The sequence below is a fragment of the Stomoxys calcitrans genome, chromosome 1 (assembly GCF_963082655.1).
Source record: "Stomoxys calcitrans chromosome 1, idStoCalc2.1, whole genome shotgun sequence".
NCBI lineage: Eukaryota > Metazoa > Arthropoda > Insecta > Diptera > Muscidae > Stomoxys > Stomoxys calcitrans.
The window spans coordinates 84776188-84790217 of record NC_081552.1 but is presented as its reverse complement, the minus strand read 5'-3'; the positions used below and the strand labels follow the sequence as shown (position 1 = coordinate 84790217).

Genomic DNA, 14030 nt, shown 5'->3' with positions numbered 1-14030 from the left:
CAAGAAGTCAAGACCCAAGATCAGTTTATATGACAGCTATATCAAAACATGGACCGATATGGCCCATTTACAATACTAACCGATCTACACTAATAAGAAGTATTTGTGCAAAATTTCAAGCGGTTAGCTTTACTCCTTCGGAAGTTAGCGTGCTTTCGACAGATAGACGGACGGACGGACATGGGTAGATCGACATAAAATGTCGCGACGATCAAGAATATATATACTTTATGGGGTCTCAGAGGAATATTTCGAGTAGTTACAAACAGAATGACGAAATTAGTATACCCCCCATCTTATGGTGGAGAGTATAAAAATCAATTTGAGTTTGTTTGTAGATTTGTTTGTTTGTTTGTGTTTGTGTGTTCCCTATAGACTCAGAAACGACTGAACCGATATTCTTGAAATTTTCACATATGGTGCATAATGACCCCGTGGTGAAAATAGGGTACTACATTTTTTGATATCTGAAGGGGGGGGCGGACCCTCCCCCTTACACTAATTTTCAGAAACGCCAGATCTCGGAGATGGGTGGTGCGATTTAAGCGAAATTTTGTGTGCTCTCATATAGTATAATAAAAATGAAAATTTGGTATCTAAATTTCGGATGGGGTATCTAGGGGGGATGCCCCATCCTAAAACCTACCAAACACATATTAAGACTGATCACTACAATATGGGACTCAAATGAAAGGTATTTAGGATAAGAAAACGTATCTGATATCCAATTGTCGGACTAAGTGCTAGGGGGACCACCCCAACCCCAAAAACACCCCCAAATCGGACATATTTACCGACCATGGCAATATGGGACTCAAATGAAAGGTATTTGCGAGTAGAATACGAATCTGATATCCAAATATGGGACCAAGTGTTTGGGGGCCGTCTCTCACCAAAAACATCCCCCAAAGGAGAATCATTTACGACCACAGCAATATGGGGCTCAAATGAAAGGTCTTCGGGAGTAAAGCACGAATTTGATATCAACATTTGGGAAAAGTGTCTATGGGGCACCCCAGCCCCACAGCACAACTCAAATAGTAAGTATTTTCTGACTATTGCAATATGAGGCTCAAAAAGAGGGTTTTTAAAGTGGAACACGAATCCGACATATATTTTCAAGGCCAACTCACTGAGTGGCCGCCTATCTCACAAAACACCCCCCAAGTCGGTCATGTTTGCCGACTATGGAAATATGGGGCTCAAATTAAAGGTATGTGGGAGTAGACCACGTATCTGATATCAACATTAGGGGCCAACTGTCTAGCGGACGTCCCACCAACATAACAACCCCCTAATAAGACATATTTGCTCACAAGACATTTTGGGTCTTTAAAAGAGTGGAACTAAATACTCATAGTTTTTGAGTCAATACCCCAAACCGAACATATTTGCTGACTTTTGCAATAAGGAGTTTTAATGAGATTAAAAAACGAATTTGATATCCAATTTTGAGAGCAATGGCAATATGGGGTTCAAATAAATGATATATACATAGATATATGAGAATAGAGTACGTTGCTGATTTGTTTTCCGGGCTTAAGATTTGGGGGACCACCCCAATCGCCAAAACACCCCTAAAAAGGGCATATTTACGCACCATGTCAATGTGGAGCTTAAATGAAAGATATTGGGGGGTAGAGCAAGAATTGATACCCATTTTCTCAAGAATTGATACCCAAAATTCAGATAAAGGCACTTATATTGTTAAACTGTTAGTCAAGTGATATACTATTTTCGTAGAACGGTATTTCCCTAAAAGCTCTTTAATTGTCGAAAATAAATATTCCAAGGAAACTTTTGTTCCATATAAAGTAAAAGAAGGCGCAGCGGAGCGGGCCCGGGTCAGCTAATGGAGATATAGAGCTGAAACCTCTCACATATTCTTGTTTTGTCCATAGGCAGTTTAAGTTCGAAGATGGGTTATATCAGACTGTATCTTGATATATCCCCCATTTAGACCGATCTGCCGCTTATTATCCGATTTCGCAGAAGTTTGAGACAGCGAGTTGTGTTAGGCCACTTGACATCTCTGCTCAATACGGCCTTGATCTGTCCAGATTTTGATATAACTGCCATATATACTGGTCTCTCTATTTAGAGCTTGGGCCCATAAAAGGCGCATTTGTGTTACGTCACTCGACATTCTTCTTTAATTTGGCCTAGATCGGTCCAAATTTGGATCGAGAGATCGGTCTATATGGCAGCTACATATAGACCGATCTCTCGATTTAGGGTCTTGGGCCATAAAAGCTGCTTCTGTGGACTTGCTTTTACTATATGCATGTTGTTGCCGAGATAGGCGATCTTCATGGATATTTACCCTAAGTTATGTTTCTATCAACCTCTCTAAAGTCTTGAGGATGAAGGATAACAGACTAATAGAACGAAAATCCTTCGCTTTCGTGTTGTATGGTTTCCCTGCTTTTGGAATGAAAATGGTCGTTGTGTCTCTCCATCCCACAGGTATTTACGACATGCTGATTGATACAAGCAGAGTATATCTCGCTAAGCCAAGCAGCCAGTCTTTTAGACACAGCTTGTAATTCAACCGGTGATACAATATCAGGACGTGGCGACTTAAAGGTATCGAAACATTTTATCACCCAATTGATTTTCAAATCAGACACAGAGTTTCCCAGAAGATGTATCAGCTAGCAGTTATAGTCTTTCCTCACTAGACATTGTGCATACATTTTCTGACTTCGGAATGTATCCCTCCGTTAAAGGCATCGAGGATAGGATCTTCCTTAGGCTAGAGCCCTCAGATTTATCCTCCACAGGGTTGCAGAATTCGACCTTGCATTTTCTTAGCTCAGCCTCATAAATGTCCCAGTCGTGTGATGGAGTGTCGTGTTGAAGAGTTTCCATGCTGCCCTTCATTAGATCAACCAATTCTGGTTTCCATTATTTCCATTTGACCATTATGTCTATATCCTCCGCAGTTTCCATTTCCCTTTTTGGTCTAGAAGGGATAGCCGTGCAGAATTTGTGCCGAAATTTATCCCAATCCGCCTATCTTCTGCCGAGGGACCACATCTGCAGTATTTTCTCCAAGGCTGAAAGAAATGTATCGATGATCAGAGAAGCTGTGGTCATCCAACACTTCCCAGTCGCATATGATTCCGCATATATCTTCCGTTATAAAGGTAGCATCTAGTTATTCGTGCTTATTTCTGGTAATAAAAGACAGGTTATTTCCAATATTAGAAATCGCCAAACACACTGCGTTTTATTTTTAATGTCCTTTATCAAATAGAAATATTTATTTTCGAATTGGCTCGAAAATGCTGAAATTGGTTTAACTTGCTAAAACTGCAACATAAACCGGATGCTGTATTCACAAGAAGGTAAGTGGTATGTGTAGTGTTGCATTATCTTTTCAATAATCTTGAGATATTTCACGTTTTGTCCTGGCGCTGTTACATTGAATCGTTAGTTACACATACTTACATTATGCACAAACATTAAAGTGGTCATATTAAGGACGGCATCATTTAGATTAACTTTCTTCACCCTTCATCATAGAGTGAAGAGTATATAAAATTCATCATATCGTTTATAACAAGACCACGTAAAGCCTATGTATTCTGATGAGGCTTTTACACTTTGGGATATAATCCTTTGACCTGTTGGATTTTTTCGATTTCTATCGCTCTTATATAAATCGATACATTTTTAAACCTTGAGCCCCTGGAGGCCACCATTTTTATCAAACATAACTGAAATTTTTCATATCGATCGTAATTGATACTTTCAACATATAGTTTAATGTTGGAAGTACCAAACGATCTTTTTTTTCCGCCGGTCTACTGAATTTAAATCTCGAACTCAAATTGGGCAGGATTTTTTCCACGCCAAATTTCCTAAATTTGTATACCCACCACCGAAGGATGGGGGTATATTCATTTTGTCATTCCGTTTGCAACACATCGAACTATCGATTTCCGTCCCTATAAAGTATATATATTCTTGATCAGCGTAAAAATCTAAGACTATCTGTCTGTTGAAATCACGCTAGTGCCTTTAAAAATAGAGATATTAAACTGAAATTTTGCACAGGTTTTTTTTTGTCCATAAGCTGGTTAAGATCGAAGATGGGCTATATCACATTTATTATGCGATTTTGCTGAAATTTAAGACAGTGAGTTGTGTTTAGCCCTTCGACATCCTTCGTCAATTTGGCCCGGATCGGTTCAGATTTGGATATAGCTGCCATATAGACCGATCCTCCGATTTAGGGTCTTAGGCCCATGAAAGCCACATTTATGATCCGATTTTGCAGAAATTTGGGACAGTGCGTTGTGTTAGACTCTTCGACATTTTTCTGCAACTTGGCCCAAATCGGTGCAATTTTGGATATAGCTGTCATGTAGACCGATCTCTCGATTTAAAGTCTTGGCCCCATAAAAGGCGCATTTATAATCCGATTTCACTGAAATTTGACACAGTGACTTATATTGTATTATGCTTTTCGACATCTGTGTCGTATATGGTTCAGATCGGTTTATTTTTAGATATAGCTACTAAAAAGACCAACATTTTGTTATACACAATTGAAGAATGACTTGTACTAATTAGTATTTGGTCCAAATCGGAACATATTCCGATATAACTGCTATGCAATTTTCACCGGATTTTGATGGAAGGTGGTTTACAGATATACCCAAAGGTGGGTATCCAATCGGCCTGGCCGAAGTTAACGCCTTTTTACTTGTTTCCCTATAACCGGTTTAAAAATCTTATATTCTCTTTCAAAAATACTTGCGAAAGAGAAAATTACATCCTGAGTTGTTATCTGTGACATACCAAAAAAAAAAAATTGTTTAACAAATTCTTACTGAAGCTTATTATTTCGAATGAATTATGGTATACATGATCCTAAAAATACGTAAATGCACTTTCTTATAGAAGACACCTTTACAAAACAATCAGCATGTTTTATTTTTTTTCATGAATTTTCATTAAGGCTGCCTCTGCCGCGTTTCGTTGTTGTTGCTTACAACTTAATTTCGGGCAAATGACGAGTGTCCCTTTCGGAAATATCACCAGTAAATTTGTACTGTCTTACTATTGACTTTGTCACCAGAACTACTGACAAATTGTACCCAGAAGTGACATTGTCAATAATAAGTCATAAGGGTCATTAATAAGTCATTGTCAATAATAAGTACAAAGAGACATTGCGGGATATATAGGCCATTGTCAATAATATGTCAGTAAGTACATAATATAGACATTTTAAAAATTTTGTCCGTAATTTTCGAATTTTTCACTCAATTTTAAAACTAGCTGAATAAGTTTTTAAAATTAGTTAAAACTGATATTTATTTGTTTAAAATATGAGTTAAGTAACGCAAAAAAACTTTTATAAAAAGGAAATCTCCGAATAGCTGACATATGACCCGTCAAAAAATGCTGTGTTCAAATAGCTGATGTCGGTTGCGTTCAGCTTTTTTATTAAGAACTAGCCGACACGGGCCCGCTCCGCTGCGCTTTCTTTTACATATATGCATCAAACGTTACCTTGGAATATTTATTTTCGACAATTAAAGATCTTTTAGTGAAATACCATGCTACGAAAATAGTATATCGCTTGACTAACAGTTTGACAATATAAGTGCCTTTATCTGAATCCCATATGATCTTTATTGGTCTACGAATATAAGTTTGTATGTAAGGTGTACTCTATTCTTAAAATACTTCATTTCAGCCCGATATTCTCATGATGTCTGATTTTGGTGTTTTAAGGGGAGAGATGGTCCCACAGGTTCTTGGCCTGAAAAAATATCAGCATCTTGTTCTTCTCCCAAATACCATTTATCTAAATCCCATATTGCCATTGGCTTAAGAGGAGTTTACAGGATGAGGCGTCCCCCAAACACATGGCCACAAAGTAGGTTATCAAATTCGTTTTCTAATCTCAATTACCTTTCATTTGAGCCACATGTTGGCATGGTTGAAATTTTTTTTCCCCTTTGGGCGTGTTTTGGGAAAGTGGTGATGCCCTAAATACATGGTCCTACATTTGGATATCAAATTCGTATTCTACTCCCAAATACCTTTATTTGAGCCCCATATTGCGATGGTCACTAAAACATTGCTGTTTGTGGGGTATTTTGGGTATAAATTCTTGCGATAATAGGCAACACAATTCTTTCTCTAACCCCCAATACCTTTCATTTAAGCTCCACATTGACATTGTATGTAATATGCCCGATTTAGGAGTGTTTTGGCGATTGGGGTGGTCCCCCAAACACTAAGCCCGGATAATATATCAGCAACGTACTCTATTCTCATATATCTATATATCATTTATTTGAACCCCATATTGTCATGCCCTCAAAATTGGATATGAAATTCGTTTTCTAATCTCATTTAAACTCCTTATTTCAAAAGTCAGCAAATATGTCCGGTTTGGCCCTAAAAACTATGAATATTTAGTTTCACTCTCTTTAAGACCCAAATTGTCTTGGTGAGGAAATAAGTCCTATTTGGGGGTTGTTATGGTGGTGGGACGTTCGCTAGATAGTTGGCCCCTAATGTTGATATCAGGTACGTGGTCTACTCCCACGTACCTTTAATTAGAGCCCCATATTTCCATAGTGGGCAAACATGACCGGCTTGGGCGGTGTTTTAGGGGATGGGCGGCCACTCAGTGAGTTGGCCTTTAAAATATATATCGGATTCGTTTGTTTGTTTGTATTTCATTTCATTTCATTTCATTTATTTAACACCAAGCACAACAAGATTATATCTTATATTTTACTGTGCTGGTTCACAACAGTGCAGTTTCATCAATTAATTCCATTATAAACAATAACTTATAAAAAAATAAATAAATGATTTAATTATAACTTATACTACTAGACTACATACAATTTCTACTTATAATAATCATGTAGCTCCTTTTTGAATTCAATAGCATTGCTTATGAGTTGTATATATGATGGGAGGGTGTTCCAGAGACGAATACTGTTTACAATAAATTGCCTTTCAGTGATTTGAGATTCAAATCTAGGTTGAATCAGTTTGCGCCCTCGATTTGATCTAGCAAATTGTAGGTGTTTGTAAAGATATTCAGGTTCTTTGTTATAAATAACCTTATGTAGTAATTGCAAGCATTTAACATTTAGTAAATTTTCAACTGAAAGATCAAAAATCTGATAAGCAAATTGTGATATGTGGTCATACCGTGGTCTGTTGTATACATATCGTGCAATATCATTGTAGGCAACTTTGATTTTCCTATTGTCATCAGCACTGCAACTTGCAAATAATTCACAATTATATAGAAGAGTTGGGATTAAGTAAGATTTAGCAAGAAGCATACGAATTTCGAAAGGAGTTGACAGACGAGCTGCCCACATATTCCGCAGCATACCACGAACTTTTCCCACAGCTGCATTTATATGATTCGTCCAAGTTAAGGTAGAGTTGAATGTTAAACCCAAGTTTGTTGCTGCTTGAACACGGTTTACAATCGTGTTCTCAATCTTTACTTCAACTTGGTCAGGGATTGTTACACTTCTTTTGTGTATGATGATCAGCTTAGATTTGGTAGGATTTAAACGTAAGGCATTATTAACAGCCCAACAATATATTAAATTCAAATCATTATTTACATTAGAAATACATGTTTGAAAGTCATTCAGTTTCGTGCAGGTATACAGTTGAACGTCATCAGCATACATTTGTATCTTACATGTTAAAGGTACATCGGGCAGATCATTAATGTACATGGTGAATAACAATGGGCCCAAGATTGAGCCTTGGGGCACACCATTTGGAACATGAAGCGTATTTGACCAGATATCATTACAATATACGGACTGAGATCTTTGAGACAGGTACGATGATATCAGTTGACAGGCAGTTCGGGAAAAATTAAATAGTTTTGAGAGCTTGACTACAAGAATTTGATGGTTTACAGTATCAAATGCTTTACTGTGATCCAATAGAAGGAGAAAAGATACCATCTTGTTGTCCATATTTTGTCTAATATGAATAACAATGGGCCCAAGATTGAGCCTTGGGGCACACCATTTGGAACATGAAGCGTATTTGACCAGATATCATTACAATATACGGACTGAGATCTTTGAGACAGGTACGATGATATCAGTTGACAGGCAGTTCGGGAAAAATTAAATAGTTTTGAGAGCTTGACTACAAGAATTTGATGGTTTACAGTATTAAATGCTTTACTGTGATCCAATAGAAGGAGAAAAGATACCATCTTGTTGTCCATATTTTGTCTAATATTTTCAACAACGTCTATTAAGACAGATGTGCAACTTCTCTTTTTTCTAAAACCAGATTGCCATTCTGATAATAGATTTTGAGTGCACAAGAATTGTTCGATTTGATTCGCCATTATGCATTCTAGCGCTTTGGATAAGAACGGTAAGATTGCAATGGGGCGGTATTCATTATTCGATTTTCTAGTCGGTATGATTTTAGCGAGCTTCCATTCATGCGGAAAGGTGGACTTGGTCAGAACAGTATTGAAAATATATGTTACATATGGCAGCAATTTTTGATAATTTTGATAAATCTTGGATTTATTCCGTCAGTTCCAGTTGCATCAGATTTTATTGAGAGTATGCTGTTCAAAACGTCAGTTTGGTCTACACAGCAAAAGGAAAATGGATTTTCCACTTGTACAGTGTTCATATTTTCATATATATTTTCATGGGGACATATAGAGCAAACAGATACAAAATGCTCATTCAGTTCATTGATGTTTAGATTGGGCGGAAAGTTGGTGTTGGTTTTCGCTCCTATGCCAATTTTACGAATTTCCTTCCATTTAGATCTGCTGTTAACAGCATTTAGAAATTTTTTCCGAAAGAATAGCGTTTTGGCCTCGTTTATGCTTTTCCCAACATTTCGCCTGGCACACTTAAAGCGCTCATGCAGTTGTGTTGTTCTGTATCGTTTCCATCGTTTGTATGCAATATTTCTTTCATCGATTAGTGCACGTAACTGTTCATTAAACCATGGGGGTTGCTGATTTTTTATGGTAATGGTTTTTTCAGGAACACATTGACTATACATTAAGCTAATATAATGCTGCAAAAATGCTGTTTGGTCATCCACAGAATTTAACTGATATATAGAATCCCATTCGACATTATCAGTAAGGCTATTAAGAAGATTATAGTTCAGTTTTTTAAAATCACGGAATGTAATTGTCTCGTCTTGTTGATTTATATGATAGTCATACACAAGAAATATCAAGTCATGTTTAGAAAAAGCCGGTGCAGCAATTTGGTCATATAAAAGAACCTTTGACTCACAGTTCACAAAGAAAATGTCCAAAAGAGTAGACGAATGATTAGTAAAATGGGTTGGAACAGAGCGGTTAGTAGGTACCAGATCAAGAAGTTCCATAGCATCAGAAAATTGCGTTTCAATTAAAATATTGCTGTTAGAATCTCCCGCAATAACAATATCATTATATCGTAATGATATTCTTTCAAGGCACGATATCAGCATGTCAAACGGTGTGCTGCTGTTGGGCCTATATACACATCCAATAAGCATTGACGAGTTAGAAATGCCAGTTATTTCAACAAAGAGGTATTCAATACAGTTGCCTTGCTCAGACTTCAGTTTTATAGTACCGTGGATACAGTTTTTTAAATATATTGCAACTCCACCAGCATGGGAGTGCCTATCAGCTCTCAAAACTTTATATCCCGGTAAAGAGTACAAATTGTCAGATATTTCAGGATGGAACCAGGTTTCGGATATACATATTATATCTATATCAGAGTTAACAAATATATCACGAAGTTCATCTAATTTATTATTTAGACTTTGGGCATTGATGTGGACAATCGTTAATCCTGATTTCTGGTTTTTAAGAATTCTAATCATACAGTTTAGATTATCTCTGGAACCATAAGCAGTATTACTTGGCATCACAAGTCAATTGGATAAGCAATGCTGGAAATGTATATATTTGTTCTTCGTAGTTATGAGCTCTATTAAAGTTAGCATTAATAAATATAGTTGTACAACACATATAAAATTTTTGAGTATAATAAAAAATTCTTAATAACAAGAAGAAACATAAAATTAACAAAACTAATTGGGACTTATTATAAGATATTGCAAGATTCATTTCAGTTATCGTTGATGGTGCGATCTGGTGTTTCTCGAAAAAGTTGTGTTAACTGCTCGTTATTCTCTATTAGAGTAGGAGGATCTGTTCCAGTACGTTTAACATAAACAAATCCACGAAGTGAAAAAACGGACTCCAAGTGCTTCTGTCGTTTCAATTTCAATGCATTTTGAAAAATCTTGTAGTTGTGACTCGTAAGATTTTCATTTACATAAAATGGTTTATTTGAATCAAAACCGGCATGAGTTAAAATCAGTTTCGAATTATTAGATTTTCTAAAACGTGCAATGTTTTTCAGGACAAAATTTTTGTCAGACGGAGTAGTTAGATTCACAATAATCACAGGATCTGCCGCACTATTTTGGTTACGAATATTATTCATACGATACATCGCCTTTATCGTAGGAATAGAAATATTTATTGTATCACATATATTTGCAAAAATTTGATAAAGGTTTTCACCGTTATCATACGGTATGTTTGTGCGTTCCTTATAGACTCAGACAGGCTGAACCGATTTTCTTGAAATTTTCACAGATGGTGCATAATGACCCCGTGGTGAAAATAGGGTACCAAATTTTTTGATATCTGAAGGGGGGGGGGGGGGGGGGCGACCCTCCCCATTACCCTAATTTTCCGAAACGCCAGATCTCGGAGATGGTTGATACGATTTAAGCGAAATTTTGTGTGCTCCCATATAGAACCCTAAAAATAAAAATTTGGTATCCAAATTTCGGATGGGGTACCTAGGGGGCTGCCCGACTCTAAAACCTACCAAACATATTTTAAGACCAATCGCGACAATATGAGACTCAAATGAAAGGTATTAGGATAAGAAAACATATCTGATATCCAATGGTCGGTCCAAGTGCTAGGGGGACCACCCCAAGCCCCAAAACACCCCTACATCGGACATATTTGCCGACCATGGCGAAATGAATGGTATTTGCGAGTAGAATACGAATCTGATATCCAAATGTGGAACCACGTTTCTGGGGGTCCACCCCTTTCCCAAAACAACCCCCAAACAGGACTTATTTACTGACCATGGGAATATTGGGTTTAAATAAAAGGTATTTGAATGTAGAATACGAATCTGATATCCAATTTTGGGACCAAGTGTTTGCGGGGCCGTGTCTCACCAAAAACATCCCCCAAAGGAGAATCATTTACTACCAAAGCAATATGGGGCTCAAATAAAAGATCTTTGGAAGTAAAGCACGAATCTGATATCAATATTCGGGAAAAGTGTCTCTTGGAGCCACCCACCCCCACAACCACACCCAAATAGGAAGTATTAGCTGATTATTGCAATATGAGGCTCAAATAAGAGGGTTTTTAGAGTAGAACGTGAATCCGATATATATTTTTAAGGCCAACTCACTGAATGGCCGCCCACCCCACAAAACACCCCCTAAGCCGGTCATGTTTGCTGACTATGGCAAAATGGGAGTAGACCACGTATCTGATATCAACATTAGGGGCCAACTGTCTAGCGGACGTCCCACCACCATAACAACCCCCAAATTGGACATATTTGCTCACCAAGACAATTTGGGTCTTAAAGAGAGTGGAACTAATTATTCATAGCTTTTTGGGCCTATACCCCAAACAGTACATATTTGCTGATTTGTGCAATAAGGAGTTTAAATGAGATTAGAAAACGAATTTGATATCCAATTTTGAGGGCAATGACAATATGGGGTTCAAATAAATGATATATAGATATATGAGAATAGAGCACGTTGCTGATATATTTTCAGGGCTTAGAATTTGGGGCACCACCCCAATCCCTAAAACACCCCAAAATCGGACATAATTACTGACCATGTCAATGTGGAGTTTAAATGGAAGGAATTAGGGGGTAAAGCAAGAATTGATACCCACTTTCGGGACCAATTTTCTGTGGTCTACCCCTTTCCCAAAATACCCCACAAACAGCAATTTTTAGGGACCATTGCAATATGGGGCTCAAATAAAGGTATTTGGGAATAGAATACGAATTTGATATCAAAATGTAGGACCATGTATTTAGGGCATCACCCCTTTCCCAAAACACCCCCAAAGGGAAAATAATTTTTCGACCATGCCAATATGCGGCTCAAATGAAAAGTATTTGAGATTAGTAAACGAATTTGATAACCTATTTTGTGGCCACGTGTTTGGGGGACGCCTCATCCTGTAAACTCCTCTTAAGCCAATGGCAATATGGGGTTTAAATAAATGGTATTTGAGAGAAGAGCAAGATGCTGACATTCTTCGTGGCCAAGTATCTGGGAGACCACCTCTCCCCCGAAAACACCCCTAAATCAGACATCATGAGAATATCGGGCTGAAATGAAGTATTTTAAGAATGGAGTACACCTTTCATCCAAACTTATATTCGTAGACCAATAAAGATCATGTGGGATTCAGATAAAGGCTCTTATATTGTTAAACTGTTAATCAAGTTTGCACGGTATTTCATTTAAGATCTTTAATTGTCGAAAATAAATATAAAAAGAACTCGGTATCATGACAGGACTTGGTATCATGACAGGACTTGGTATCATGGCAGGACACATAGGACTAGTGTCCTGTCATGATACCAATAGCTATACCGACCGCGTTACAGTAATAGCCTCGTCTTCTCTCGATCTGAGAGTCCTCTGGGTCTAGCCCAGTCATATGCCATAGGCAAAACCCTTTCGGGGAAAATGGGTTTTCATCAAAAGCCTTAACATGTCCTCCGTTTTCTCTGTTCTCACACCAAAGTTTCAGTTTGGTCATGGGTTTTTGAGAGAAACTTTTTTTCATCTTGGCGGCGTTATTAACTCTATCGACCTGTTCGCAAAAAAACTTGCGGGATTCACATTTTGCCGCTCTGGTTATCCTATTTTATTCCTTGAGCCTTGTAATACGCATCATAATATACTTCCGCTTTTTTTATGATGTGGTCTGTTAAAAAGTCTGAGGACCGTTTTCCCAACATTGCGAATCTTCCCGGTCATCCAGGGTTTTTCTTGGGCTGATTTCCCTTCCCGAAAAGGGCAATTATCTTTGAAGGACCCCAACAGTGCAGTCGTAATCCTGACAATCAAAATTATCTTGTCCAAGTCTTCTTCTGAGTAAACTTCCGAATTTTATCCAGTTGGTTTTCAACTTATTCCGGAAGTTTATTGGATTCGTCGCTGGCCGTGCTATTCTAAACCTTATGTAGCGATGGTCAGAGAAAGAGTGTTCCATGGAGACCCTCCAATACTGAAGTTCATCGATTAGATTTTGCGAACATATCGTCAGATCTAATACCCCTCCCTAATCCTATTATCAATGGTAACGGTGTTATCAATATTAAGTGTTATTAGGTCGTTATACTCAACCATATTTGTTATTCAAAATAGCAAACATAGGGCTGCTGTATTAGCAAACATTTCTTACTGCTATTTTAACTTACAAAATCTGGTGTTTTACGTACACAAATTTGCTGGAAAAAATTTATGGTACTTTGTATGATTGCCTGTTATTATACCCTCCACCATGGGATGGGGGTATAATAGTTTCGTCATTCTGTTTGTAACTCCTCGAAATATTCGACTAAGACCCCGTAAAGTATATATATTCATGTTCGTCGTGACATTTTAAATCGATTTAGCCATGTCCGTCCGTCTGTTTGTAGAAAGCACGCTAACTTTCCAAGGAGCAAAGCCAGCCGCTTGAAATTTTGCACAAATTGAACCATTTATATTTCGAAATATGGCAAAGCTAGCTTGCACTTTCTGTTTTTGCTCTACTAATGTGCACATGACTGACCTTTCGTATCTAAATTTAAAGAAATATGGTTATGGAAAGTGAGACACTAATTACATATACAGGGTGGCTGATGAATATTGCTACAATGATGAATATTGCTACATTTTTT

At 37.5% G+C, this 14030-nt stretch overlaps 1 protein-coding gene across 1 annotated transcript in view; it reads left to right on the top strand.

Moving 5' to 3' along the window:
• LOC131998538 (uncharacterized) overlaps nucleotides 1-14030 on the top strand; it is a 229932-nt gene that overhangs the window by 164317 nt on the left and 51585 nt on the right. The gene's annotated exons all lie outside the window — the stretch shown is intronic.